Raw genomic sequence first — 25697 nt, forward strand, 5'->3', positions numbered from 1 at the left:
GCACATTAATAATCCTCCAGGACTGTAACATGCTCATGTTTAACCCAAACAATGTGTCATGTGACTGCAGTTGGTTCAGATCCAGGTCGGAACACGCTCTCACCACAAATGAACCGCACCAGAGTTTGTATGTAACCGGACCGAGACCACCTCTTCAAGAAGGTCTCGGTCCGGTTGTTTGGTGCACACCTGAGTGTGATTGCTGTGTTCACACCTGCCCAAACGAACCGCACTTAGGGGGCAAAGGAAGTTGAGTTCGACTGACCGAAACCAAACAGGGCAGAAATCCATAACGTTCAACACATCTTCAGCCTCAGCAGTGGCAAGTAATTCAAACAATGTTCCAACTATAGCAAAAGATGGCAAAATTGTTGTGGAGGGTTGTGTGCAAACTAGCTGATTGTTGTCACAGTGTGAAACTACTGGGCTTGACTGAGCTGCCACTTAGATGCATGAAAATACAACCATGGTGTAAAACATGTCACTTCAGGTGTGCTGGCTTTGTTATTAAAATTGTAAACCCGGACAGCTGCGACCCAATAAGATAATCAACACTTTGTATGGAGAACTGTCTCCTACTCCAACAATACCCTCTCCTTTTATGTATCACTGGGACAATTTTGGTTTTTCATATTCCATTTTTCATCAGTGTGCAACATTCTTTTGCTTGTTCTGGCTTGTTTCTCTGACAGACATAATTTTGCAGCGATAAGCACCCATCACATTTTCCTAAATATCCCATAAATCCTCTAGACAAGCAGTAATGGCTGTCTGTGCCCTTGCTGTCAGATCTACTTTGAGTTGGTGCGGTGCCAATGTGTTATTACCCACGATGTCCTGTGGCAGGTAGTCTGCCTTGTCTAAACAGCACTGCCCACCAAGGTAGAAAACCAACACTGTCATCCAGGGAAATTAAGGCCACTCAGAAACATTCAGATTTTGACTTTTTTATTTTTATCCTGCCAGATTCAATATCCAAAGACAGGCCTTCTAACCGGCTCGGGCAGGTGTTTGAGGACGAGTGACAGTGCTAGTTGGAGCAAATTGGGTCCACCCACTTAACATGTTGGAGCGTAAAAACCCCTGACGTGATTTGAGTAATGTGCTCTTTGATTTAGATTTACTCAGCTTAGCACGGGAAGCAATGTTCCAAGCACTGAACTCATCTGGTCCGTTCAAGCTAGTGTCAGGGTTTATTAGCAAAAACAGTCCTCCCTTTGCTATAGGTTGTGAACATTAGCATAAACGTACGTAGCTACTTTCTTTGGCATGCAGGTGGGTGATTTAATTAACAGACAACCCTCAGGTCTCATAACGCTGTGATTTCTTGGTGTCGGGGAGGCTTGTTTCTCATTCTCACTTGAACGCAGAGCCCTGTTTCAAATTGTTAAAACAAATTTGAATTACCAGCAATATCCTCTTATAGTGGTTAATGTCGAATGGGGTGATAAATCCACCGTATCTCTGCTCTCTCCGGCAAAGCCTCTCTGTTTATGAGCACAGATTCTGACTCAGGATGAGGCCATTAGTGTTAAATGAATGACACATCCCTACGATGTCAAAGGTCAGCCACCCCATTATAAGTGAATAATTTCCACAAGACAAAGAAAAATGCAATGTCACAAGCCTCCAGCTAAGATCCTATTCAGGTTTGACAGCGCATTTTGACTCGAGGCAAAACTCAAAATCTATTCAGCAGTCAATTTGCCTCCCTAGCTCTGATTATGAGCACCGCTGCAGCAGCAGGGTTTGATAGCTGCTATAATACTGCCAGACAGTCCAATTTCTCCCCTCGCTTCTTCCCCTTGCCACCCACACACACACACACACACACACACACACAGTCCAGCTCTGTATACATAACCTGAACTAACTGCTATGATACACCATTGACTCAATAACAGACTGAGAGAAAAAAAAAAGTAAATCACTTTCCCATATCTTGGGTATCACAAGAAATCCAAATGCATTTCACTTCTTCTGATGACAAACAAAGGTTTGGAAATGTAGTCAGCCATGACAGTTTGAACAAATTAAAAGTTCTCAATGGTGGTGGCTGGATTCGTGATAGGCTTTGACAGCATCTCCTTGGGTTTCCTTTCTTTAGTTCTCTCTTCTCTTTGAGACTGCCTATCAGTAATTTGTCCGCATTGCCAGCCATGGACTGATTGTAATAACGCTTCCATTGAATAGCACAATCAGCCCTGTGGCCTCGTATGATTTTCCTTCGGGATCGCTCGCTCTGTCTTCACAAAATAGGAAAGAAGAGAGGGAGATTCCTATCAGGCGAGCATGCGCAGAGAAAAAGTCATTATCTCTCATTGAATTCATGCTAATATGCTTACTAAGTAACTCCTTACACATCATTGATGGCACGACAAAGGACACAGTTATGGAAAGGTGAAGGTTCGCTCAAAGTTTATCACCCTGTTTCAAATGTTCGTCCCTGCTTATGGTACGTTTGTTTCATGGCTCTGGTATAAAAGGACAAACTGCTATCCCTGTGCAGACTGCTGATATTTTTACACTTGTTTTACAGCTTTGTGATAAAAATGTCTGCAAAGAACCAGCCCGTGGCCTCACCCTGAGAAGTGTGAACGTGGACAATGATAAAAATCTGCTATTTCCTGTAACGATGACTAACAGGAGCGACTGCTGTTTGCATGAGAAACACTCCCCTCTGGACACAAGCCACCAAAACAGCAAGGCTTGAAATTGAAAATTGGAATCCATCATCTAATGGCAACCACAGAGTGGGTCTTAAGTGATGATTGAAAGCTTTGGCGCCGTGCCAACTATTCTTACATGAACCCTTTTAAGGTTTTAAGGTCTGCAGCATTTAACACCATGCCGGTGGAGAAACTATTCACACAGTTTGAAAGCTCTTCTTGTTGCCTGTGTTATCTGCACCTGTGGTGTGGTGACTGTACCCGGCGAAGTAGTGAACAAGCAAATTGAAAAATGGTGTATCTGTGTTGTTGTTTTTTTTCCTCTGGAGAAAACGTGTCGTTTTTGTTTACTCAATCTTCAAGGCTTGTTCATCGATGTTTGCTTCTATGCTGGGGTAGCCTGATTTTTCTTTTAAAGGGTAAATCAAAACGAAATCTAAAACTGCTCTTGCACTACTCTCCACGGGCTGAAACTTTCAAGCAGGTGCACTTTTAAACGAACCCCCAATCAGGGATGTCTGAGCTGCTACTTTTTTGCCTTTGACAGCTGATGAAAACACCTGTTGTGACATAATTTGTTGGGATCCAGCCAGAACTGCTTGGAAGTTTCAGCCCTTGGAGAATGCAGCAGTAGGTTTATATGACTCTGTGCTGAATTATCCTTTAAGCTATTAGAACCTGACTATCTCTGTACTAAATCGCAACTGAAGAGGAAGCCCATGCCAAAGAGAAAGAGCAAGGGACCTTTTTTAAGTTTAGTGGCATTAAAGGACAGCTATGTGTGAACAGAACAGGGGACTTGTTTATTGTGTGCAACGAAAAATGGCCAAGTTAGGACAATCTCAGATTTTTACTGCCATATGGCTTCAGAAAAAGCCTCACTTTTTTCAACTCATTACAACTTGCTCTGGGGCAACAAAGAGTCAAGACAGTAAACAGGGTTTAAACCCTATATATCTTTATTTTTGAAGATTATCAGCTCATTGCATATATCTTTTTGGGGACATACTGATCCATCACAACTTCCTTCACCAGATCCCAAGAAGCTGCGTAAATCAAAAGCTGAATTATTATTATTAGAAACCAGTAACTGTTATGTTCCTCTGTTATGTTTTTCAACATACCGGTCCTTGGGAAATATTCCCTACAGTACTACTACAAAAATGGGTGGATACTGTAGACTGCCTTACACCGTGGAAATTGGTTTTTGGTTTGATATATGAAACAACAGTTGACTCATTCACTAGTCATTTTCAATTAAAAATAATTCAAAACTTTCTGGCTACTAGAAAATGCTAAATTTAACCTCCTGAGACATGAACTTCTGTTTGTCATACATTTTTAATTTGGGATCAGTAGGACCCAGTGTCCTCAAACAAGACAATAGTAAACTCCCAATGTCCTCAGACGAGTTCTTCCTAATTAACAGCATCTTATCTTGTTACTGTTACTGTTACTACGAACATAATCAATCATAAATAAACAAGTTTCAACCATAAAATGTGATCAGGTTTTGGACCTTGTCCACTTTTGTCGGCTGCAGACTGACTTGGCAGAGATGGCTGCCATCTTGTTTTCACATGGATTAGTGTATTGTGCCCTTACTTCCACTAGATGGCACAAAAAGTGTCCACAAAGAAGGACAGCAGGTCGAAGTTAAGTAGAATGAAGTATAAGGTGCAGTAAACCCAAAATGTGATGTCCTCATATGAGGACGCAGGGCCTGCGGAGGATATGGGGTATTAGAGAATCAGATGGATGCCGATTTTGTGGTTCAGAACCTGAGTCAACTGTCCATCTTTTTGGTACTTTCATATTGTATCTGCATTTTGGGGTAAGGTTAAAAAAAAGTGCTCAAAAATGAGTATACACCTGAAACCGGATCTCTTCTCTGTCATGTTGAGGGATGTTACAGAAACAAAGACTTATACTGTTAATTTAATTATATCATTAGGTAAAGGGTTCATTTATAAGGCAACTGGAGTAGAATCTTTAAACATCTGAAGATTTTCCTTAAACAGCAGTTTATTTTGGAAGGATATTATACAAATAACAAAGGTTATTTAGATAGATAGGGAAAGTTTATTGAAGCTACATGATAGATACATGGCCTAACAGTGTCTCTATTCTATTTTTGTCATCTTGTACTTGTTGTGGTTGAGCTAGTTTGGAATATTGACATGCCAATATGAAGTTTCTATTGTATGATAATTTATCCCTGTGTTGTATGAGGTATATTGTTTAGTTTTTGTCCTCTGACAGTCCGTCAATTTCTGCTTTCTCGCTTCCACTTTGTTTCTCTTGAAACAGATATGACATCGTTATTCATCGTCTACAACAAAAAAAGCAACATAACGTCTTCCCAACTCCGGATTTGCATAATATTGATTCGGGAATTAAAAATAAATTAAAAATTCATTAAAAGAAACACTGCTGGATTGTCATATATATGTAATCAACTTTGTCTAACTTTAAAAATCTCTCTTTGCAGTCTCTTCTGGTTTGTTTTTTCTCTTGTTTATGAGGTGAGTAGGGTTTGGAATAGTGTCCCTTTGTTTCTTTGGGTAATTTTGTAAAAAATTGCAACTCTGAATTTAAAATAGCCCATTTCCTGTTTGTTTGGGGACTTGTTTGCCTTGACTGACAAGTCTCAGCTATGGTGGTGGTCACTGTTTGTTCAACTTTATATTTTTTAGCTACAGTAAGGGAAGATTTGGCAGGAGAGTAAAAGGAGAGTAAGAGAAAAGTTGGCAGCAGTTGGGAAACCCAAACTGAAGGCTCCAAAATATCCATTCAGAGACTAATGAGTGACATTGTTAGTCCCACTAAACACTCAGTGTGTACTCAGTGTGTTCTGTTTTGTTCACCCGTATTTGTATTTTCTGCTTCTTTAAATCCTTAGAAAGCAGTGATGATTTAGAATTTACTGAAATAGATTAATGGGATTTTGCTTTCTCAGTCCTGGGGCGGGAAATGGACAGGATCTGGGCAAGATATCCCAGGTTCCCGCCACCTGGAATCAATCCCAATCCAATACACTGTACCTCTATGCTTTATGTTCAGCCCTCTCAGTCTTCCATACACTTTCACAGCACTCAAGCTAACTAAATTAAATGTTTTCTACTTTAAAGACAGTGGTGAGAGGACACCCATCACATTTGTTCTCTACTTAGTGGACCTCTGCTCAGCTACTGAGACATCTTAAATAATGCAGTCCCTATGAGGTGCCCCTGTGATTCTGTATGAATTTTTAAAGTTCAATAAACGTTTCTTATCCACTGGCCATACCTAATGGGTGCCATTACTATTTTATGCTCAATATTTTGCACAGTGTTAAAGCCTATTGCAATGTACTGCATTACTACAGCAGCCTCTTTTGTATTGCTGCCGAACATTCAACCTAAAGTTTTATATCTTTACAACACATCGTGTTTAACCTTTTAAAAGCCAAGTTACTTCAGGCCCAACAACTTTTATTGAATGCTGATATATAAAGATATGCAGACTTAGTCTATTACTAAACCCCAATGTTATAAATATAGTATCTGCAAAACCCCTGTTCACATCTATGGACTTTATGTGGCCGGCTGTCTCAGCCTCCTACTACCTTTTTCCATGTTGTATTTCAAGGATTAATTCACAATGAATGGCATCCTGTCATATCGCCATTGTTTAAGTTTTAGAGCATCTCATCATTTCTAGTTTGGCATTGTGTGTTTCTTTTACTGTATCTCCCTCAATCTCCCTCTATCTCCCTTCCCTTGAGTTTTCCTTTAAATTAGGCTATTGGGAAAATGTCACGGTCCGACTGTGCTTCCACCTCATTCCTTGTGTTTTCTGCGGATGCAGGATATTGGACTTTTTGCCAATATCTGATATGCCGATATGTAACAACTAGGGATGTGCGTGATTAGTCATCTTAACGATTAAACGTCTGCCCCCTTGCTAGTCGGCACCAGAAATATTAGTCAGTCAAACCAATTAGTGTTTTATTTATGTACAAGGCCGCTTAACTGTCATGCAGCCGCCCGCCAATAGTGGGTGCTACAGAGCCGTCAGACAGCAGGCCCCCTCCCTGCGGTAATGCTCGAGTAGACTTAAGTTTTAAAACAGATGTCCTCTTCTCACAAAACCAGTGTGGTTTGGCAGAACTTTGATCTGGAAAATGAAAACAAGGTAGCATGTAGGCTGTGTTAGAAAAAACTGGAGCAATGCGCACCCACATTCAACTCAAGCATTTCGATGCTAACCTGCACGGAACAACAGCTGCTGCTGCTAGCAGTGCTTGCCGCACTCTTTGTTGAGGGTAAAGGCTTCAAGAAGTTAATGGAGTATGTTGAGCCTGAATACATCGTGCGGAGACCTCTTTTTAGACTTGTCGACAAGTCTTAATTCAAGTTTTTGTTTCGTCAACAGGGAAATTAGTCGCCAGGAACATCTCTAGTAACAACTCATTTGACTGATTGAAATTTAGTGATCATCAAGTCTCTTCTGTAGTGGAATTAACATCATATGGCCCACCAGCAGATGGAAACATGAAATACAATACCTTTAAATGTATGTAATATTCATTCCTTGTGCAAAATCAGAAAACGCATGTTGGGTGATTCTGTTTGTTTATTTTAAAGCCGACATCGGCCGATACCAATGATGAGTCGATATTATCGTGCATCCCAAGTGTTTTTTATTGTTTACCCCTCCCTTGTGTTTCTTTTCAGTCCTGTTTGTTATCTTTTTTAGACATTTCTGGACTGGAGGAACCTTTTCATAGTTCTAACAACCTCCTTTTTTGTTGTGTCTGCACCACAAGAACTAGCAACTCCATTTAAGAGTAGATGCTTCCCTCACACAAAAGGAACCATGAGTGATGTAAGTGTTCATTGACTGGCCAAACAAAACCAATGCAACACTGGCAACTTCAATTTTCCTACTATGCTCGCTGGACATGGAACAATCTTCAAAGATATAAAATTAGAAACATTTATATCCATGAATGAATTTAAGGGCATCATAAAGAATGTGGTGAAAGAGGCATGTCCTTGTTTTTCTTGAGAGGACACTATGTTTGAATAGTTGTTTTTTATTGTGGAGTTTTATTTTATATGTTGTATTTGTTGCATTTTAAATGTGTTTTTATTGACTGCTACCTTGGCCAGAAAAAGAAGAGATTTTCAGTCTCAATGGGACTTATTGGTTAAATACATGTAAATAAATGATAATGAATTTAAAAACAAAACAAAAAAAAACCCTTTTGGCCATGTGAACAACATCTAACACAAACAACAGTTTGTAACAGAAAACATGGAAGAAAATAAATTACTGACAGTGAAGGCCAGGCTTAACTAAGCATTTATGTGATGGTCAAACATCTGTAAGATGTGCTGGTACCCCACCTCACAACCCATCGGACCCAAAAGATCTGAAAGTAACGCCCTAATGCCAGACACCAAGGGACACCCTTCAGAGGTCCTGTGTTCATGCCTTGACATTGCCATGAGGGGTTAACTTGGTCTCCAGCGGTGTTTGGGTGGGTGGACCGCGTCAAGAAGCATCTACATGAATGCCAGGACCCAAGGTTTCCCAACAGCACATTGCACTGTAACAAGATGATCAATGTTATTCACTTCACCTGTCAGTGGTTTTAATGTTTTGGCTGATCAGTGTTTATACACACCATGGCTCTACACTCCAGTCTTCACCAGATCATTCGGATTGCCAAAGTGGTATCAACGCCAGGCCAGTCTCCAGCAAGTTTGTCTTTTTCTTGTATTCGCCTGACTGCCTCGTCCTGCACCTCTCAACTATGCTTCCCAGCCAAAAGCCCTGCTTCCTCAACCTCCACTGTAAACTCCTGCTCTACTCTCTTCACTCTCCTGTCACCCATTTCTAAAATAAAACTGCTCGTGAATTTTGCAAACCTTAGTCCAAGTTCTGCTTCTGGGTGCAAGATCCGCTCTCAAAAACAGAAAAGGCAGTTGCGGGTAAATACAATTTTTTGTATTCTATTTTTTGGCCTTCTTTGACATTATATGTGGTTTGCTAAAAGGTTTGGTCAAAGTTCAAAATTACAAACTTGTTAGAAATGTTTTGGACTTGAGTTAAAACCAGAATGTGCCAGTGCTGCCTAGAACGAAATCATGTAAGTGTCATTAAAATTTAAATCTGGAAGAAAGTGGTATGCAAAGCTTTATAAAACATAAGGAGGAGGCAGAGGTCATAGATGAGTAAAAGGAACACCATTTACATCTCTGTGTGTGGATTATATAAAACTTAACACCCACTCCCACATTACCCAACACCATATGTAGGTCATATACATAGTAGGACACGATTCATTCCCGTCTGACTGGAGGATTACTTTGACTTGACTGACATGTTCTTCTGAGGATTTCCCCAAGCTGTCACAAATCTCTAACATTAGTGAAAGTATTAGTAGAATTACAGAAATGTTGCTGTTGTGAATGTCAAGGCCAAATCAAGTCTTTGGTCACTAAAAATATGTTCACAGGCTTCAGATTGTTGATAATGATCGGGATGAATGCTCTTTCTTTTTTACTGGGGTAGCCTAGTTGCTGGTTTTTACTTTTTCTCATCTCATTTTTTATTTCATTGTCAAGTGTTTCAGTGCCAAATGCCAGAGAGTGAACTTTGGTCGACCCCTGACATTTTCAGTTTCATATCTATGGTTGACAAAACACTGAAATTCTAAATAGGAAATAACACTTATTGTCAGGAACCCCCTTTTCCAACTGCCTTGTCAGGTTTCTTGCACATACACACTCACATACGCTCTTACTGGCAGTAGTTTTTTCCCTGTGGTTGGTTAGCTGACTGGTACCAAATCTTGCTCACGGCAGGTTTGCCTGGTGACTAACGATGCCTGCGCAGCAAAGCAGAATTGAAACAACAACTATCACTGTTAATAATAGACAAAAGGGCAAGTGCTCAATGCTAGGAGCCACACTTACCCCAGAACAAGGCGCACGTAATTTGTTCAATTATCTAAAATATCTGAGGAGTGTGGTGGCCATATCCTTGGGCAGCGCACGGGACTATGATTAGGCCTGGCAGTATGAGGAGTGTGTGTGTGTGTGTGTGTGTGTGTGTGCGTGAGAGAGAGAGAGAGAGAGAGAGAGAGAGAGAGAGAGAGCTGAGTACATGTGAATATGAATATGTGCCGTTTTCATTAATGACAGGATACTGCATCTGAATGGTGCTTTGATCCTGTGCAAAAACATGCAGTTTATGGGTGTAGGGATCAAGTTTAACAAGTTACTAATTATCATTGGGGGTTGCTGGGATTTGCCATTGGGCACCAATGTTTTGGAGATCAAAACTGAGTTAAAAAGCCAATCTGATGACGACAGCAGACAAAACAATATGATCTGCATTCTACTGTAGGGCGGAGTGCCCACGTGGCATTTTTTTATGAGCACAAGTGACTTTTTTCGGTAACACTTTACTTGAAGGTATCTACATAAGAGTGACATGACACTGTCATAACTATGACATGACACTGTCATGAACTTGTCATGAACATTATGTACATGTCAAAAACGTTTATGACTGCTGTCATTAAGTGTCATTCGGTTTTTGTAATGACAAGTTGACATTGTTTGGGTTGTCCTTATAATGACAACTTGACATTAACCAGGATGACATTACCAGAAGATGTCTTTGTCAAAACAACTTGACATTAACAAGAAATGCACCTCTTTTTGTTTTTATAAGTTGACGTAATGATTATTATTCTCATCAACGACAGTGTCACCAATATCGAGTTCATTCATACCTCAGTTTATAAAGCTCAGTGGGTGCTAATATGTTATATGTGGCAGGTTAAGCCAGATCTGGCATTGGATTATGACGATTTGCTGTTGTGCATTTTTAGTGTATGATGTTATTTATTTATTTATCTTTTTGTGTTCCCTGTTGCTACGTTGGGTATAACGTTGATTTGTGTATGTACTATGTTGTATGTTTTATGTTGTATTTCTATGGCTGCAGTTGGGTGTAGGGCCCAAGACAAATTTCCCACTCTGACAATTAAGTTAATCTTGATCTTGATCTTGAGTTGGAACACACTGTCACTTATATTTTGCAAATTATGCAAGGGCCCTGCATTTCCCCCGTGTCAAAGCAGGTGTCAGTGTTTGCAACTTGAAGGGATGAGACGTAACTATTCCTCAGGTCACACAGAGAATAAAAAACACCACGAGTAAATTACAGCGATCAGGTAAACTCATGTTCTCTCCTCTTCAAGTTTACATCAGCAAGTGACGATGATGTTAGGGCTTGGCGATATGGCAAAAAATATTACCACGATACTTTTCCCCGTATTGATCGATATCGATATTTATCACGATATATATTTTTTGATAATGCTACGAGTTTGAAAAGTATCCTGATAACGTCTGACACCTGAAGAACCCAAATGATTTTCCAGCCTCGTACGGTACTCGTCGTAAAGCTGTGGCAGAGCAGTTTGAGAAAAATATTTCCTGCCTGGGAGCTCGTATCTGCAGTCTGGCGCTTTAATTCATTTTTTTGAACCTGTCTTTCTCCACAAAGCATCATGTCTTTGGTTTTAAAGTTTGACACTGCCTCTGTTTTATCTCTTTAGCTGCTTTTTAATTGCTTCTCATACGGCGGCAAAAGAGGACACTATTGTTTGTTGTTTGGTGCAGCCCCACTAGCGCTGCCCACAGCAGCAGAAGTGCTAGACTGTTGAACACTTGTTGGTGGACTTACTGCAGTTTTGGTCCGGATTTTCATGCTCTCAGTGTAGTCGCTTGGATGCCACCTTCTCAAGTGATGGAAAAGATTTGTGGCGTTTCCTGTCCTGGTTGGCACCAACCAACAACATATTTTGCAGACCATCTTTGTCCGTGCATCGTAACCTTTCAAGTAGCCAAACCACCTCCAAATTATTGACGTAGTGTGACCTTTTCCTATCCACAGTTTCGTCCGATTTTGAGAAAAACGCGAGCTTTCTTCAGCTTCCCCACCGCTTTGCTCCTCACTTCCACCCATTTTCGTGTGTTTTCGTTGTATCCACGCTACTTCCAATTCCTCCTCACCTCAGCACAAACTCTGCAGTAAAAAATGGCCATGTACAACAACATGTCACATCCCCAACACTGCAGATTGACTGACTGCTGTCTGTTAACTTCTGCTGCATGACACGCTGTTTGGATCTATGTAGGTCTATCCATAAAGTAAAAATGACAATAGTTTATGATCGTCATCGACATACATTTTATTGCGATGCCATTTCGAGATCGTTTTACTGCCCAGCCCTAAATGACATTAAGTTAATGTGAAGCTCAGCAGTGCATCTCTTGGTCTGTCTGTGTCTTGCTTGCCACTTCCAGGGCTGTGTTCTGTGACTGACGAAAGTGAGAGTCAAATAAAGTTATTAATTACATTTGATTAATGGCAATTTAACATCAGTCAAGGTGTAGTTACATCTCTTGACAAGACAGAAAGCAAAGGATTGACACTGACTATTAAAACATTACATTTAAAATGAAGGAGGACTGTAGTGGGAGCACTGGGGTGTCAGGTGTGACTGTACTCACGACTCGAAATGCCTCCCACTACAAACAGAAGAACGCCTGAAACCCCGCATGTCCACACATCTACCCACACCAACTAAAATGCTGCCAAAGCAACCAGAACCAAAACGGTTCAAATAATGTTTCAATAGATGCCACTAATTAGCATAAACAAGAATGTTTGAAAGCAGCCATATGTTTCAAGGACGACTGAAATCATCATAGTGCTGTGATTGTGCATCAGAGGGTTAAATCCAGCATCTGAAGTGCTTTAGAGGAGATTTCATAATACTAAGAAATATATTGTGAATTTCAATACAGCCTGTAAATATTGCAGTTTTATGTATATGCTATAATGCCCAGCCCTAACTCAAGGTCTACAATTGAAAAAAAGAAAATTGTATTGTGATGAGGAAGGATATTTAATGATCTTAAAAATACACTCCAGACTTCAGGTATGTGTATGAAGTGGTGGCTGTTATGTGGCCTGTGTGAACAGCTTTAGGTCACATACCATAGTTGGTTACATACCATCTGGCTCAAAGCTACAGTCGGTACCTTTTATTAGAAGTGAACTTTGTGTCATATTTGCTGAAACTATCACTTTATCCTGACAGTAATTCATGACACAGACAATCTGTGAAAACTTCATGTTCCTCTGGTTCAGTGCTAATGGCATTTGCAATAATCCACTGCACCTGAACGAAAACAACCAATCAGAGCCAGGGGAAGTCTCAACACAGAGTCAGTTACTGCTTGTGCACACACTGTGTTGCCAACAACAGGGCATGGGCGGGATTTTCATTGCTGGTGGTTGTTTCTCAGACTTTGTGTTTGCAAAGCTACTCCAGAAACCACATGCTGAAGATAACGAGCCTGACTGACTGTTACAAACACTTCTATAAAAACAGACTGTGATCAAAATAAAATGCAAAGACAGGGATTTTTTCCCATGTTTGAAAATATACAACTGCACAACATGTAAATGAAAAAGTATATAAAATAAATAGCAAGGCTGTACGTTAACGCTTTTGCACACGGCACTGGAGCTACAGAGGTTTAAAGGTTTGCAGCACAGGACACAAAACTATAACATGAGTGTAAAGGTATCAAGTAGGTCTGAAACAATTAAAAATCTTTGTGGGCAGAGTTATAAAGTAATTTTCCATCTGTTGGCCTTTCAAATGAATCTAGGGCTGGAAAATTATTTCAATCTTTTTATTCATTTAGGCTATTAATCTCATTTATAAACATAGAATCAACAGAGAGGCCGAGGGAGGGAAGGAGCGAGAGATACTCTGTCAGCGTTATACACATCATGTATATGAAACGCCTGTGTTGTCACTGCATTTTTTAAACCCATCTGCTGCCTACATCCAGGCGCCGTCTCCATGTCACCCAATAGACTACAATTACCAAGAAGAATGGCAACCTGCTATGCTCCACCTCACACAAAAACTAGCAGTGTGATGGAGAAACTGTGAATGAGTGGGAACAGCCCATTGTTCCGACCATATTAAACCCATTGTTCCGAAGTCCCGTTGTTCCGAAATCATCATGATGCCCTGTGGTTAAGGTCTGGTTAGGTTTAGGCACAAAAACCACTTGGTTAGGGTCAGGAAAAGATCATGGTGTGGGTTAAAATGAAAAAGAAAGTGACAAACACATAAGCTGTGAGCCTGCTCCGCCTCAAGCCTTTCCCAGCTGACCCAGAGCCGGTCTCGGCGCACCATCAAGGCAGAAATACGCCCGCCGGGAGCCATTCAGCACCGTGGACCGTCGGACTAATGGGATGTCGAACCAATGGGCTGTCGGACCAATGGGCTGTCGGACCATTGACATGGACCCAAATGAGTGAGTGGGGCGGAGAGTATGAGAGTGGAGAGATGAACTCTGGTACGCTTTTGTAACCCAACTTGATCCTATATCGCTATAAACGGTGTTGTTTAAATTTATATCTAGCTGGAAAATATATCAATATATGAAACACAGTCGTTATATCGCCCAGCTCTAACTCCTGGCTCTGACTGGTTGTTTTTGTTCAGATAGATTATGACAAATGTCATTTGGAAAGCTATGAGGAGCCTGATTGTATCTGTCTCACGTACTACTGCCAGGATTTAATGACAATGTCAGCAAATATATCAAAAAGAGATTTTAATAAAAGTTACCTACTTAACCTTTAACACATCTCCTTATTTGCCCAGACTGTAATAAATGTGAAGCCTTCCACAAAATAAATGTTATCACTGGAGAAGTGGTGGTTCTGGATTCTGGATAAAATATTTGTCATATAATCGCCACACAATAATGTTTAATTCCTGCTGCTCTGCCACGACACCACAAGTCTTTGTGCCCTTTTTATTAGCATCCAAAAGTTCTAAAAGAAAATACTCTCATTCATTTCATTAAAATTCATCCCATTACCGTTCAACATATTACTATTCAATACTTTATCCTATCTTTGTAATGAAATGCAAAACCCCAGAGACAAGGGCAAAGAATAATGTTATTAAATTATAAGGAAAATTTTCCGGCCGTTTTCTCGCCTTATCAACTGTTCAGGTGACCTAATCCCTTCCTCTTTCTTCTCACCCCTCCTCCTCCTCCTCGAGCTATCCCTCTCTCCCCCACCACTACAATCTGCGGTGATATCCTTTTGTAGTCTGCTGAAGGCCAAGTTCATATGCAGAGAGGTATCTGTCGAAGATAAGGTCTGTGCATTACTCTGACAGCATGCACAAGTGCAGAGATGCTACAAGTAAAAATAATCGGGATACAACTCCATTCTGCAGAGCTGCAGGGCTACACAGGCCAAGAAGAGAGATAGAGGGCGACCTGAAGGGAACTTCAAACTTTGCCACACACTCACACACACACACAAATGAAAATAAAAGATACAAACAAGTACAAGAGGAAAGTTCTCCTTTCTTTTCCTTTTGCTTTAGTATTTGATGAGGATCAGCTGCAGAATGTTTTATTCAGCAGAACTTGGCTCAGTCTCAGAGGCGCTTTGATAACAGCACCGCACAGGCCTTAAGAGCAGTGCAGCACAAGGCAAGGCACACTGTAAGGGTGAGGAAGTCCAAACAAAGCTTCAACAGTCTGTGATAAACCTGGAACAATCTGGTGATATTGACAGTACACTGTGATTTTGTAAAGACTATGCATCCTACATCATACAGCAAGAATTTCAAGAGCATCTTACGAGACTTTAAAAGAGTAGTCGGCTTATGATGGCGGTAAATTCACGCCTCTATCAGCAGTAAGTGTCTTACTAACACTGCAGTAAAATCAAATCAAGAGACCACAACTATACAATGGCATTCCTGTGAGAATAGAGATAGTAGAAATACTATTATGTTTACATTTCATCCCCAAAGAACTCAAGTATCTGAGTCTGGTATAATGACACGTTTGTAGAAAATGTCGGCTGTTTGGTCTCGAGCTGGGCAACGTCTACTGAATAGCCATATGATAATTTCCACAGTGAAACATCCCGAATGATGAAGACACTGTTTTGGGAGGGAGGGCTGCAAAAAAACAAGTATATCGACCACCTGAATTGGACTGGACCTGCAAACTGCCAACTTTATGCATCACAGTAGCACAATTGTCAGGACTGAGGACTGTGTGTGTGCAAGAGGGAGAGATGGGAAGAGAAGGTGAAAGGTGGACTATTGCACGCAATGTTTCTGTAGGCTTAAGTATACTTCGAACGCTGCTTTGTCGCTTTCTGACACGCCCATCATAGCCTGTGAAAAAAACATCATAACCTGACTTAAAATAAGTATGATTATCATTATCAAGATTTTTCCTAGTCGACCAATAGTTATCATTTAGGGCCATTAGTCGACTAGTCACCCGCAACACAATGGTTTGAGTTGAAGGTGTGAGAAAGAATAGTATCAGTAACATTGTTAACACTGTGCTACATTACAGAGAAATACAAAACCGTACTAATGAACCTTCATTAATATAGGCCTATATTTTATCTACAAGTGCACGTCACACACTGAGCGAGCCGCCTGTTAATGACGCTGTGGGCTAATGGGCATGTAGCTACTTCCATGTTTCAGATGATACGTCATGTTTGTAGTCGACCAATGAAGATGAGTTTACATATCACCTTGGGTTCGTCCTTCACCTTCTCAAAATGATCCCACACTTTGGATTTCCTGCCCGACATGTTATTAACTAGCCTGTGGAATAACCGCAGGTACCAGCCCTGGAAATTAGGGGCTGTACACATGCTGCATCTTTAACCTCCTGGGAAACACAAGGTTAGGCGCTGGGTGCTACTCTTGTGCCTTTTTTGTGCCAGCTTTCAAGAGTACGGCAGCAGGTAGCATCTGAGGTCTGAGCAACCTTAACAAGCATCTTGTAGCCTATTAACCTGAAGTCCTGAGTGCAGAGCTGATCTTCTTCCAGGAGCTGTTTATAAGTGTGTAGGCCTATCGTCTGTGGGACAGATGTAAAGCTCTGGGTAGCCCTGCACTAACATGATCAACTTTTCTGTATTTATCAGACTGAATATTCACAGAAGAAGGGAAAGATATCTGTCGGCTGTGACTCCTGTCTGACTGCTGAGCGTGGCCACTTCCTGTGTCTGTCCTTTCAGATTAAAGTCCCACGTAGTCCAGCCATATATGATTTGATTTATTTTGACAAGGTGCAGCTCCTAAAAGAGTTTCATGTTTTTGCAACTAAGCGACCAACTTAATCTTGACGACTAATGATCTTTCTGGTCGACTAGAGTTTGGTCACCTGTCAGGGGGGCAGCCCTAGTTATCACTAACTTTATGTCACATCATGTGACATGTCTTGCATCATATGTCACTAGTGTAACATGCTACACATTTTAGCACATTACGCTGTTATTAAAATATCTCAATTGACTTTTGTGTCACACGGAGAAACGGGCAAAAGGGTCATCCACCTTCCTTCCCACTCTCCCTATATGGACTTTCTCGCTCTTTAAACTATGGTAGTTGCTGGAGGCGTTACAAACTGCCGCCGCCCAGCGCATATCATACTGGCATATACAGTATATATATATATATATATATACAGTATATAAGATGCATCTGCGTCTTGGTGTCTGGCACAGATATCACTGACGAAGTGGCGGTATTTGACAAGTTGAGAGTGAGAACAGGCTGTTTAAATCACAATGTTGGGCTCAGTGGTTGATCACCACCCATCGGCCCAACCCTTAACTGGTGAAGCATTTTTAAAGGCAACTTACAAAAAAACATGAATTATAACTTAACACTTCTGAAAGTTTGGCAGCAGCAGATATTACATTTTGACCCTGACTCTCATTATCTTCCAAAAGAAAGCATATCTTCTGCTTGAAATGCTACAGAGACATCTGCACCACCTCTAAATTACCACAGGCCTCCACAAATTAAGACTGCTTTCATTGGAATGACCATGGACGCTCACTGACTATCACCTCCTCACATCGTCAAAAACATGCGAGCAAATTTTTAAGTAGCTGTTACTCTGATAAATGAATCACATATTTGAAATCTGAAAGGTTAATTTCCCACTTGAGGAAAAAAAAATAAATCAAAATGTAATTCAGTGACAAAAAAGCACTAATGGTTGTGTGTCTGACTCATGTCCTCCACCAAAATGCACGATGGGATACAGCTGGGATAATTAGCTCCCAATGCATCCTCAATAAAATGGGTACGGCAAAGACACTTTGGCCATTCGGACCGTACTTGGCTAATTGCTTTGAACCGAGACAGTGTTTGGCCGTGACTGACGACATCACAGACGTCCACAAGAACACATGTGCAGAGAAGACTGCAGATTGAGAAAGGCCTGAAGTATTTCATCTCTCATCATCATCAACACACATGAACCCTGTATAATGCCAATAAAACAGCAACATTCACTCTTTGTTTTTCACATATTTCCCACAAAAAGTCGTCTCCAAATGAAAAACAGTTGGCTCCATCTGAAACAAGCGCTGCCTAATGACTGACAGCGCGCTAACACCTCGAGGATATCCCGTGAAGTTTCGGGCTCTTGAGTTCAGCTCTGTTCTGTTTCTCCTGTAAGCCTGATGGTCTGTAAAAAAAAAGTTTTATTTTCATCATTAGCTGTTTCTGTTATTCTCTCCCCCCACACATCCACCCTTCCTCGTGCTTCTCAATCTACTGTGACGAGTTCGTGCTGTAGCCGTTCCAGAAATGACAACCGCCGCCACCACCTGTAGGACGCCACTGTGTTAAATAACAGTTACACAACAGGTGTAATTTCAGCCAAGCAGTGTGAATAATCAAAGCCTTATTCCACCTGTTCTGATCATTCCCATGATGCAGCACGGGCTGTGGTGCGCCAAATGCTGTGGGAAACAGCACCTTCCTGGCAATGTCCTGTTATTCATTCCAACAAATAGTACGCACTTTAGTATGAATTAAACTCTTCAGACGTTGCATATCATTTGGTAACAGTTGTAAAGAGGCCAAAATACCCATAAGGACTTGCTTTCCTGTGACTCAGCTTGGACTCATGCATAACCATATCACTGTTTTGTGTACCTATGCACGCTCTCTCGTCTGTGTTTATGTGTGTGTTTGAGAGTGGGGCAGTGTTTCACAGCCAAGGGCATCACCATTATCCAAGCTGACTTATTCAGGGACATAGTGAGGTACGTGTGTGTGTGTGTGTGCGCCAAAGAGAGGCTGACATGGTGAGCGTGTCATTCTGCAGCGGGGCGACCTCATTCTGTCATCGTGCCAGAGCGCCTGCCTCACGAGCAACCCCGTCACCATGACTCACTCATGCATAAACAAACACACAAACACTCACACACTGTACACAAGCTCCTACATCACTGCTATGAGGGGTAAAACTACACTTTCTGGAGACAACAGGAGCATTAATACACAATTTGTATATCTCCACATCCGTGTACGCCTCTGAACTTTTGTACTCAAGATGACATGCAATGAGTAAGTCTAAGTTCAAAGAAAAGTAACCGCATCACTAGAGCGTGACGTTCATTCATTCATTTCGAGGTGAGATGCAAAAGTCTCAAGTGGATGCTTTGAATAGAGGCACCTGTTTTTATGTCTCAGTGAACTGTTGAGTGGCATTTGAAGGGACCTTGGCTCATCAGCTATTGAAAGCAACATTCAAATCATTCAAGTCCGCTCTTATACAATACTCACATAGTTATAGGCAGGCTACATTGAAAAAGTCACATCAGGAAGGTGTCACCTCACGGCCAGTATGAAGAGGACGAATGATTACAGTGGCCTGTCAATGTACCCAGAGTATGGGGCAAATGGATATTGTATAAATGCAGCTTTAAAAAAATAAGATCCAAAGAGTACCCAACTACTGACAGACCAACTGCAGGGGATGGCAAGCAATTGCCACAATTGCAAAGTCCACGTTTTTTCTCTTTTTTATAAGATCGCTGCATATTTACACTATGCTACAAACGCCAGCAGTGGAGGGCTGTCAGAGCGAGAGGGCTGCCTTGGACGGGTGCCCCAGGCAGTTGGGGGTTTGATGCTTTGCTCAGGTGCACATTGGAAAGGCCCAGGGGGTGGACTGACACCTCTCCACCTTCCAGTCCACACTCCATGCTTGGTCCTGATGGGGATTTAAGCCAGCGACCCTCTGGTTCCCAAGCCAAGAGTCTGTGGACTCAGCTACTGCCACACCCAAACTGTCAAGCTGTCCAATGACAGTGGAAGAGGAGCAGGACAAATACCATGAAGGCCAACAGTCACATCATGTTTGAGTGCTAAACAACAACAACAATAGAGGAGAAATGAATACTGAACCCACACACTGGCAGGTCTGCCCTCTCTCCCTGCATGCTTCAGCCTTCCCTCCATCTAGAGTGAATACTCTACCTCGTGCCGACATTTTCATTTCCACAGATATTCTGTAACATAGCAACCAGACGCCATCAAAGCATCTCATCTGAAAAAAACACACCCCTATGATGCCTCAATGCCCTTCAATGTTCTGCATTAAACAGTGAACAACTTTTTTTTTATCATAAAACCGTGTCGTCTTTGTCATTAAAAAAGCAACATTATCTAAAAAAGCCAAACAATAAAGCTCATGTATAAAACACAAAAATCAGGATAGATGCAAAATCAACAAAAAATGGTGGTAATGCCGCATATAAGCTGTTGAGCCACCCTTATGTGGAATAGGCTTGTGCCGGTTTCAAAATGTTCCAACCAGTTTGATTTAAAGCCAAATATCTAACCCAAATTATATACCTAATTTTACCACGGGGGTCGCATTTGAGCTATTTTTCCCAATAAAAGCCCATTATTGGTGTAATGCGCTTCCAATCCACTAGGTGGCAGTAATGCTGTATTAACCGCAAATACACACAAGGTTACACAAGAAGAAGAAGAAGCAGAAGGACACCAAGACGTTAGGGCAAAGACGGTGGATAAACCAGTGATAATAGTAGTAATAGTACAGTATAGTATATACTGTATAGTACAGTATTACTCCAGTATCTTTGGTTAGGGCAAAAAACTGAATGACTGCTGACTCCCTCGCACTTTTCCCCGCCCCCAATGAAATTTGATCTCTGGCAGCAGCAGCAGACAGCTGAGCGGAGCTGCGGAGTACCCCCCCTACTTTTATTTCACAGATAAAAAACAATAAATTGTGAAGACAAGAAAGCAAAAATAGTATTTTAAGTCTTGTGTGTTATTTATCCTGGCTTCATATGAGCAGAGGAAATCTCTGCTAGCTGCTAGGCCAATCTATACAATGTAAAATGCCATAGGCTTGTGCTAATAACGTTAGCATGTTGTATTTGTGGGGAAAATGTGTCCAGATAAAGACAAGTGTTTGTCTGTGAATGCTGCGAGTTATAGTGAAGCTGATTTGTGTACTTGTGTTTGTCTCTATTAAGCCGTGTTTAATGTGTGTTTTGAATCAACTAAGCTTTACAGCACTTCACAGAAACCTCCACCGCCAACAAGTGTTTTGGAGGTGTAACTGCAGAGTGACACAGACACACCATCGCACAAGTATAATTGCTCACAGCGGTGTAGGCGATGTGCGTAGGGTCTGCAGCACGAGTATAAACCCTGCTTAAATCATTGTAGGTGAAAATTCCTTCATTGCGACAGCCCTAGTTAGAGGTAACCTGCAAATGGCAATGCAACAGCAAAGGTTATACGAGTGGGTCCCCGTTTCGTTTGCATTTAGCACTTACATGCTTGCAAAGCGAAACAAACTCCGCCAGTTTCAAGCTGTTCCTCTGATCAACAGGCACTTCTCTGCCAACAAAGCTGTATAAAAGATATCTGTAATAAAAGGCGCCTTAAGGCCAAATTCTATCTTCTATTGGTGAAGACAACAGTCCCTGCCTGACATCTGAACGTCAAACATGTCAACAGCTAATCCACTTGACAAGCGAAAAACATTTCTCAGAAAAGCTACTTCATAAAACTACAAAAAAACCAAAACACTTCAGCGTTTGAAAGTCATTCATGCAAGTCGGTGTTTTCAAGTACTTAAGTTGCATTTAAGTGACTGTCATGGTGACACAGACCTACTCATTACTGCAGTGGCAGAGAGATTTACATCAGAGTAAGTGGATAAAAACTTGATGTATGACATTTAAAAAGTTAAACTGAGTGAAAAAGAAATTTAGGAACTATAACTGCAATTAAAATATTTCTGGAAGTATTTAAACACTGCACCCCATCAATCAAGCTTCTGACCTGTGTCTAAGCATGAAAACAGTTTGTGTCATTTTCCAGTCAAACTGAGCTATCACCTTTTTGATTTTATATCCAATGATCATGCAAGCTACACTGTACATAAAGTAGATTATCTTGTTTGCTGTCACTGCAGGGTTTACTGTACGTGATTGCTGCTGTTTTAACGACTGGAATAAACCAAAAAAATGTCACAAACAATGCTGGTATTTATCCCATATTCCACACGACCTCGTCCACTCTAAAGTAGTGTATGTAATTTAATTGTACAGCCATCACAGGGAACATGGTGGTTTGTTCTGTGATACTATAAGTGTTCACTGATCTGCTGGTGCAACACTGCCTTTGAGAAATTTGTATGTTACCTAACTGCTTTCTTAATTACACTGTTGTGGCAAAGTAATCACTGCCTTGATCATGTTCAGAGACAACATCTCTCTCATCTACAGTAGCAAAACCTTAAATTAAAGTACCTCATAGGCTTCGCAAGGACAGGGTTGAGGAGGATGGAGGATGTGCAAGATGCAGTATTGTGACACCAGAACCTCAGTTTTGTGTCCAGACTCAGTCTTCATTTTAGGCAACAAAAGATCTTTGGTGAGGGTAACTATGTGATTGGGGTAAATGTTAATAGAAAAGGTAATAAAAAAACAAACAAATGTCATTACGGCTGGACACTGTACTTCAAGACTGCCTATTTTGGTGTAAAACAAATGAAATATGTTGGCAGTGAACGTTTTACTGAGACTTTAAGTAGCAACATTTCCTTCGATTTGCCAGGTACATTAATTAATTCATTTTAAAGGAGAGAAGAACAAACACACACACCCACAAGCACACATATCAGATCAAATCAGCTGTTATTCATTAGTCTGGATTCATTAGATGGATGAGGGTACAAAGCTGGACATGGCTCTCTTTGTTTTAAAAGCAAGAGATCTGTACCTTAGACCTGAGGGTAGGAGGTTGTAATGGCTGTGCAGTGTGTGTGTGGTGTCTGAAGCTATCTGAGAACCATTTTGTTTAGTCCTTCTATTGTAGATGCTGAGAAGTGGTTCCTGTGCCAGTCTGATTATTTTACTGCTCATTGTTATGATTTTGTTTAGTGGATTGCGGCAACATTGCCTAAATATATGAAAAGAAACGAGTATAAAGAAATAAGTATAACACACAGCATTATATTTCCCTCAAAGCGTATTTGCTGTTTCAAATGAATTATATATAAACTAGAAACTAGAATTGCCTCTTGGCTGATAGACACCCAAGATTAGTGTCACCCAAGATTAGTGTCACCAATTCAGTATCTGAACACATGTCATGCTCCTGAGATATGACTGAATAATGGACAGAAAGTGTCAAATTGATCTTTGACCTTTTGGAAATAAAATGTCATCATAGCATATGATAGTGTATAAATTCCTGAGTTATGGCCAAAATTACGTTTTGTGAGGTCACAGTAACCTTGACCTTTGACCACCAAATTCTAATCAGTTCATTCTTGAGTCCAAGTGGATGTTTGTGCTAAATTCGAGCAAAGTCCCTCAAGGCCTTCTTGAGATATTGTGGTAACGAGAATGACACGGACACATGGTCACCGTGACCTTTGACCTTTGTCCACTTAATTCTAAGCAGTTTATTCATGAGTCAAAGTGGATGTTTGTGCCTAATATGAAGAAATTCCTACAAGGTGTTCTTTAGAGATTATGTTCACGAGAATGCAGTCCATGAGGTCACAGTAACCTTGACCTTTGACCACTTAATTCTAAGCAGTTTATTCGTGAGTCACAGTGGATGTTTGTGCCAAATTTGAAGAAATTATTACAAGGTGTTCTTTAGAGACTACGTTCACAAGAATGCATATGATAAGGTCACAATGACCTTGACCACCAAATTCCAATCAGTTCATTCCTGAGTCCAAGCAGATGTTTGTGCCAAATCTGAAGAAATTATTACAAGGTGTTCTTTAGATATCACGTTCACGAGAATGCAATCAACAAGGTCACAGTGACCTTGACGTTTGTCCACTTAATTCAAAGCAGTTTATTCATGACTCAAAGTGTATGTTTGTGCCAAATTTGAGGAAACTCCTACAAGGTGTTCTTGAGATATCATGTTCAAGAGAATGCAATCGACAAAGTGACAGTGACCTTTGACCACCAAATTCTAGTTAGATCATTCCTGAGTCCAAGTGGACGTTTGCGCCAAATTTGAGCAAATTCCCTCAAGGCCTTCTTCAAAGATCCCCGTCACGAGAATGACATGGAAGCATGGTCACAGTGACCTATGACCAACAGATTCTAATCAGTTCATTCTTGAGTTCAAGTGGATGTTTGCGCCGAATTTGTGGGAAATTTGAAAAATAAAAAACCCTTGGGTCATTCTTCAGACATTTTATAATTAAGTAAGTAAAGGTGAGACAATTGAGCTGATTACAGTTAATTGCCCTTAATGTATTTTGGGGTGTAATTTTCCTTTAAACCCACAGTTTTAACTTAAACACTTTGCCACAGCGAGGTAAGCAACAGAAGAGCCATCAATGCAAAAGCATTTAATGAAGCCTAATGACTTCCTTTGAACAACGGAGGCCGAAAACGCTTGATTCTAACCCTTTCAGACCAGAAGGAAACACTGAAATCAGCACATCATGCAATTTTAACTTACCGCCTTAAGCACTGCTGGGTATCTTAGATTCAGCTCAAAGCTAGCTCAGATCACATCACGACCAAGCAGCCTCTGTCACAATCATCCTTTCTCTCGGCGTGCATCACCTTTAGGATCTCACTGTTTGAGGCCCCGACAACATTTGCAGACACAATGCTGCCTCTCAGAACCAATCTCTCAGGTGAGGACACAGTGATGCGTGCATTCCCACTGGGAGAGCTGATAGAGTTGCAAAGGTATTTGAATTCAGCATGACAATGTGACAAAAAGAATATATGCAATGTGAAAAAGCAACATGGATATAGCTCTTATATACAAAATATGACGCACCTGCATCAATTATGTACATAAATATGGGGAAATAAATAATAATCAGTGTGCAAGCTATATTAAGTTGTATAGTGGGTGCCGTTATACATACAAATGGAAAGAATAAACAAAGTACGTGAGTGTTAAATACATTTAAGTATATGTTCAGGAGGGCTAATTGTGTGCTATTGTGCCTTGCATTTTAAAAGATGCACACAATCTAATCAGGTAACCAATGGAAACAGCAAAGTGTGTGCCTGTTAAGAGCCGTTTCATGAGGCAAGGAACAGCGCAAGTGTCACATGTGATGACTTATGTGCAGCTACATAACATGTACCGTTCTGCAGAGAGTGTTGATAGAGATGAGGAATGTAACAGCACTTGAGCGCAATCCAGTGTTCCTGTCAATCCCCTCCCAGTGGGCTAAAACAGGGACCATTTGAACATGAAGCATCGAGCAGTGTAATGGCTGTGACACAAAGAAGAGCCTAAAGCACTCAGTGTAACACCTCAGGGGTGTCTTCAGCCTCCCAGCTCCTCACAGTCGGGAGGTGTTGTCCAAGATGGAGCTCACTTTAGTCCTGATCCTCCCTGTCTGCTCCTGCCTCCGGGGTGTCCAGCCTCTACAAGACAGCCATCCTTTTTTCACCAGGATTATTAATCTTTTCCTGCAGACCCTGCCTTGATGTTTCCTCCCTGGCTCACAGCTGCAGAGAGTGGTGTGCTGCTCCATGATGGGGAGAACATGTTGAGCAGACTTTCACATAAAT

This window comes from Epinephelus moara, chromosome 22, assembly GCF_006386435.1.
Source record: "Epinephelus moara isolate mb chromosome 22, YSFRI_EMoa_1.0, whole genome shotgun sequence".
NCBI lineage: Eukaryota > Metazoa > Chordata > Actinopteri > Perciformes > Serranidae > Epinephelus > Epinephelus moara.